Source organism: Giraffa tippelskirchi, chromosome 7, assembly GCF_054371585.1.
Source record: "Giraffa tippelskirchi isolate mGirTip1 chromosome 7, T2T-mGirTip1v1.2.pri, whole genome shotgun sequence".
Taxonomy (NCBI): Eukaryota; Metazoa; Chordata; class Mammalia; order Artiodactyla; family Giraffidae; genus Giraffa; species Giraffa tippelskirchi.
In genome coordinates this window covers 99,469,003-99,475,002 of record NC_137281.1, presented here as the reverse complement: position 1 = coordinate 99,475,002, position 6,000 = coordinate 99,469,003, and positions in this window count along the sequence as shown.

Below are 6,000 nucleotides of genomic sequence, written 5' to 3'. Positions count from 1 at the left end.
AAAAAAAAACTCCTAAAAAAAAAAACCCAAAACGAGCAGAGAGTAGATATATATACATGTGTAACTGATTCACTTTGCTGTATACCTAAAACTAACACAGCATTGTCAATCAACTATACTCCAATAAAAAAAAAAGCAAAAACCCAAGAGTTTTTCTCTCTTCTCCTTCAGAGTCCATTGTGCATGCATGGTTCAGCTCCAGCCTTCTTTGTCATGTCATTTCTAGTGCTGGCATGAAGTCAAACTGGTTTCTCCCTTTTTTATATCTGACACACAACAGTCCCCAGGCATTCACTGCCTGCACTGGCAAAGAGAAGAGATGATGAGTAGCTATTCATTTTGTCCCTGACATCTGTCTAGATATGGTCTAGACTTATGGGGTATAGGCTACCCACTCCAGTATTCTTGGGCTTCCCTTGTGGCTCAGCTGGTAAAGAATCCACCTGCAATGTGGGAGATCCTGGTTGGATCCCTGGGTTGGGAAGATCCCCTGGAGAAGGGATAGGCTACCCACTCCAGTATTCTTGGACTTCCCTTGTGGCTCAGCTGGTAACGAATCTGCCCGCAATGTGGGAGACCTGAGTTCGATCCCTGGGTCGGGAAGATCCCCTAGAGAAGGGATAGGCTACCCACTCCAGTATTCTTAGGGACTTCCCTGGTGGCTCAGATGGTGAAGCGTCCGCCTACAATGCGGGAGACCTGGGTTCGTAGGAGACCAGGGTTCAAACCCTGGGTCAGGAAGATCTCCTGGAGAAGGAAATAGCAACCCACTCCAGTACTCTTGCCTGGAAAATTCCATGGATGGAGGAGCCTGGTAGGCTACAGTCCTAGGCTACAGTCCATGGGGTCGCAAAGAGTCGGACACGACTGAGCGACTTCACTTCACTTTCACTTTATGGGGTATGAATTCAGATTATGATAGGTGTGGAACATGTACAGGTACTCAGGATTGCTAGGGACCAACTAAGGAATACTCTTCCAGCCTCACAGGACCTTTAGATTTGGGTTAGAACCAGACTGGCCTCTGGGCTGTCCTATTATACAAATCATAACCATGCTGGGATTATTCTGAACAGCTAAAATGTGGACACATCCACTATCAGATTAATTTAAGAACACCTCTAGTTGTTTTTTTAAATTTATTTTTTAACTGAAGGATAATTGCTTTACAGAATTTTGTTTTCTGTCAAACATCAAAATGAATCAGCCATAGTTATACATATATCCCCTCCCTCTTGAACCTCCCTCCTATCTCCCTCCCCATCCCACCCCTCTAGGTTGATACAGAGCCCCTGTTTGAGTTCCCTGAGACATAACGCAAATTCCTATTGGCTATCTATTAAAATAGATATGGTAATACATATGGTAATGTAAGTTTCCATGTTACTCTCTCCAGACATCTCACCCTCTCCTTCCCTCTCTCCCTGTGTCCGTAAGTCTGTTCTTTATGTCTGTTTCTCCATTGCTGCCTCGCAGGTAAATTCATCAGTACCATCTTTTTAGATTCCATATATATGTGTTAGTACACGATATTTATCTTTCTCTTTCTGACTTACTTCACTCTGTATAATAGGCTCTAGGTTCATCCACCTCATTAGAACTGACTCAAATGTGCTCCTTTCTATGGCTGAGTAATATTCCATTGTGTATATATACCACAACTTCTTTATCCATTCATCTGTCAATGAACATCTAGGTTGCTTCCATGTTCTAGCTATTGTAAATAGTGCTGTAATGAACACTGGGGTATGTGTGTCCTTTTCAATTTTGGTCTTCTCAGGGTATATGCCTAGGAGTGGATTGCTGGGTCATATGGAGAACACCTCTAGCTTTTTGTTGTTGTTGTTGTTCTGCTTTAAGCATTGTCTAGGAAAAAAAAGAGGGCCTTTGAGGATGTTGCTGGGGAGATCTGGTCTCTAAGTTCTTCATGCTGCTCCTTTTCTATTTTATAGCTTTCTTGAGATATGTTCACATACTGTTCAATTCATCAATTTAAAGTGTGCAGTTTAGCAGTTTTAGTATATTCACAGGTATATGCAATTATCACTACAATCTATTTTATTTATTTACTTATGGCCATGCAGCATGGCCTGCAAGATCTTCATTCCCCAACCAGAGATTGAACCCATGCCCCCTACAGGGGAAGTGCAGAGTCTTAACTACTGGACTGCCAGGGAAATCCCTACAATCAATTTTAGAATATTTTCATCACCTCAAAAAAGAAACCCCATACACTTTAGCTATTATTGTCTCTTCCTACAACCTCGCCTGCCCTAAGCAGCCACTGATCTACATTCTATCTCTAGAGCTTTGCTTATTCTGGACATTTCATATGCATAGAATCATGTAATATGTGTTTTTTTTGTGACTGACTTCTTTTACACAGTGTAATGCTTTCAAGGTTCATCCATGTTGCAGCATGTATCGGTACGTCATTACTTTTTATTACTGAATAATATTGCATTGTGTGAATATACATTTGTATACCCCTTCATTGGTTAATGGACATTTAGGTATACTTTGACTATTATGAATAATGTTGCTATGAACATTTGTATACAAGTTTTTGTGTGGACATATGTTTTCATATGTGTCTATACCTAGGAATGGAATGCTGGATCAAATGGTAGCAATGTACTTAACTTTTCGAAGAACTGCCAGACTGTTTCCACAGTGGCTACACCATTTCACACTGTTTTTGTCCTTTATTTCTAGTGTTCCACTCACCTACCCACATGGTGGTTTTCATAGTCTTCCGACTTCAAGGTAGAAACTGAGATAAGATATTTGAATGCACAAGCCACATGAAAGATATTATTGGCATCAGAACTATCAACTGCACCTACTATCAGAACTATTAACTGCACTTTAATATTTAAGGCAATATTAAAAATTATCTTTCTATAGATATTTAAATATATCCTCATAACAATCTAACTCTCCCAGTTACATCTTCCCTATTATAAAATAACCACAAAGGAGAAAAGAAGCTAAACATATAAAGCTATTTATAAAACTTTCTATAGGCCATGTTTTATCACTCATGACTAAATTTATTTATTCCTTTTTACATTCTCCTTCTTGCCAGGCTTCTGACTTAAAAGGGATCTGTTATCATTATCATTAAATATATTGAATTTCTTTGGTACTTTGACTGTTTTACATATATCTTAAAATTCCAGCTTGCCCTAAGGAGTTAAAAATCTTTGCATTGTACCTCAGAGCTTTTCACCACAATGTTCTGGATTTCCTTCAAATGTCTTGAGTCAAATCCTGAATTTACTAATGGAGTGATTTGTGATTTTAGACTTAATCTCCTTGAGGTTCTTTTTTTCATCTATAAAATGGAAATGTTCATACTATCACCTTTACAGTATGAGATGATGAATGTAAATGGAATATATAACATTAATACCAGATACATGGAGGTTTTTTAAATCAGTTTAGCTATGCATGTCTCATCTGTAGATATTAAATGCTGAGAAACTTGCTGTGAAAGATACGATTTACAGTTAGTAGTTATTTGCTGTTTCCCTCAACTTGGCCAGATTGCATTTCTAGAAAGAAAGTATCTTTAGTAACAAGCTTCTCTAATTAATTCTTTATACTTCTCAAAGATCTTCCAACAACTGCTTTGTTTTCCTTCTCAGAGGACTTGAGTTTCCTGCTGACATTCATTCTACAACTGTCAGGACATTTCATTCTCCACTCTGAACAAGAGTCTCTTCCAGTATGATTTTGGCTGCTCCATGCTTACCATGTGATAAAACTCATTTCACTATTTCATTTGGGATAGTTCCTGCATCAGATATTTCTACTTGTTCACTACCAGTCACTGCAGATGGTGACTGCAGCCATGAAATTAAAAGATGCTTGCTCCTTGGAAGAAAAGCTGTGACAAACCAGTTATGGCCAATAACCATCAGTTTCTGGCCCTTGCTTTATTGTTTCAAGTGTGTACGTTACAGATACCAGGCAGGATGTCCTTGTTCTTCACTTCGCTGTTTTCCCTGGAATTCTTGTTAGCAGTCAGGAGGGTGGGAAGTATCCCTTTTCTGGATGGAGCTGATGGTTGGTGGGGGCAGTTTCATGGTTATTATTGCTCATATGGTTGCCTTTCTTTTTCTGCTACATCTGAGAAGAGGTTGAGTTTAGATTTCCAGCTCCTCCCAAGTGAAGTCCCTCTGTGTCTCCTGTGATTTCAAGTTAGGTAATGAATTTGAAAAGAGTATGTCTATTTTTAAAAATTAATCTTTGGCTGCACTGGGTCTTCACCGCTGCAAGTGGGCTTTGTTAGTTTTGGAGAGTGGGGGCTCACTCTCTCTAGTTGCCCTGTGCAGGCTTCTCATTGCGGTGGCTTCTCTTGTTGCAGAGCACAGGGTTCAGTAGTTGTGGCCTATGGGCTTAGATGCCCCATGGCACGTGGAATCTTATCAGACCAGGGATTGAACCCCTGTCCCCTGCATTGGCAGGTGGATTCTTAACCACTGGGCTACAGTACAGAGTGTGTCTTAAAATAGTTTTGTACTCTCATGTAAGTTCCTGCATATTCCTAATTTTGTCAAGATCAGAATCTATGAACTAGCGGACTAATTGCTGTGGTTATTAAAAAAAAAAACTCTCCAAAGTGAAAAAGAAAACCAGAACATTGTGATTCCAAAGTCAATGGAAGACTATATTTCAATAACGGAGATGAATATACTTGAAAAGTTAAATGGAATTAAAAAGTATTTACCTTTTACTTTGAACTAATGTTAGGCTTACAGAGAATGTGGAAAAAAGATTTTTTGTATTTTCTTCACTTAACTTCCCCAATGTTAACATCTTACAGCAACAGTTAGAACTGGACATGGAACAACAGACTGGTTCCTAATAGGAAAAGGAGTACATCAAGGCTGCATATCGTCACCCTGCTTATTTAACTTATATGCAGAGTACATCATGAGAAACACTGGGATGGAGGAAGCACAAGCTGGAATCAAAATTGCCGGGAGAAATATCAATAACCTCAGATATGCAGATAACACCACCCTTATGGCAGAAAGTGAAGAAGAACTAAAGAGCCTCTTGATGAAAGTGAAAGAGGTGAGTGAAAAAGTTGGCTTAAAATTCAACATTCAGAAAACTAAGATCATGGCATCTGGTCCCATCACTTCATGGCAAATAGATGGGGAAACAGTGGCAGACTTTATTTTGGGGGGCTCCAAAATCACTGCAGATGGTGATTGCAGCCATGAAATTAAAAGACGCTTACTCCTTGGAAGAAAAGTTATGACCAACCTAGACAGCATATTATAAAGCAGAGACGTTACTTTGCCAACAAAGGTCTGTCTAGTCAAGGCTATGGTTTTTCCAGTAGTCAGGTATGGATGTGAGAGTTGGACTATAAAGAAAGCTGAGTGCCAAAGAATTGATGCTTTTAAACTGTGGTATTGGAGAAGACTCTTGAGAGTCCCTTGGACTGCAAGGAGATCCAACCAGTTCATCCTAAAGGAAATTAGCCCTGAATATGCATTGGAAGGACTGATGTTAATGCTGAAACTCCAATACTTTGGCCACCTGATGCGAAGAACTAACTCATTTGAAAAGACCCTGGTGCTGGAAAAGAGTGAAGGCGGGAGGAGAAGGGGACGACAGAGGATGAGATGGTTGGATGGCATCACCAACTCAATGGAGATGAGTTTGAGTAAACTCTGGGAGTTAGTGATGGACAGGGAGGCCTGGCGTGCAGCAGTCCATGAGGTCGCAAAGAGCTGGACACGACTGAGTGACTGAACTGAACTGAACCTTAGCACAGTAATCAAAACAAGGGAATGAACATTAGTACAATATTAGGAGCTAAATTAGAGACCTTATACACGTGTCACCTGTTTTCCCACCAATGTCCCTTTTTCTTTACAGGATACCATATTACATTTAGTTGTTATTTCTTCCTAGTCCCTAGCAGTCTATAATTGCCCTGAGATCTTTCCTTGTCTTTCATGATCTTGACAGTTTCGA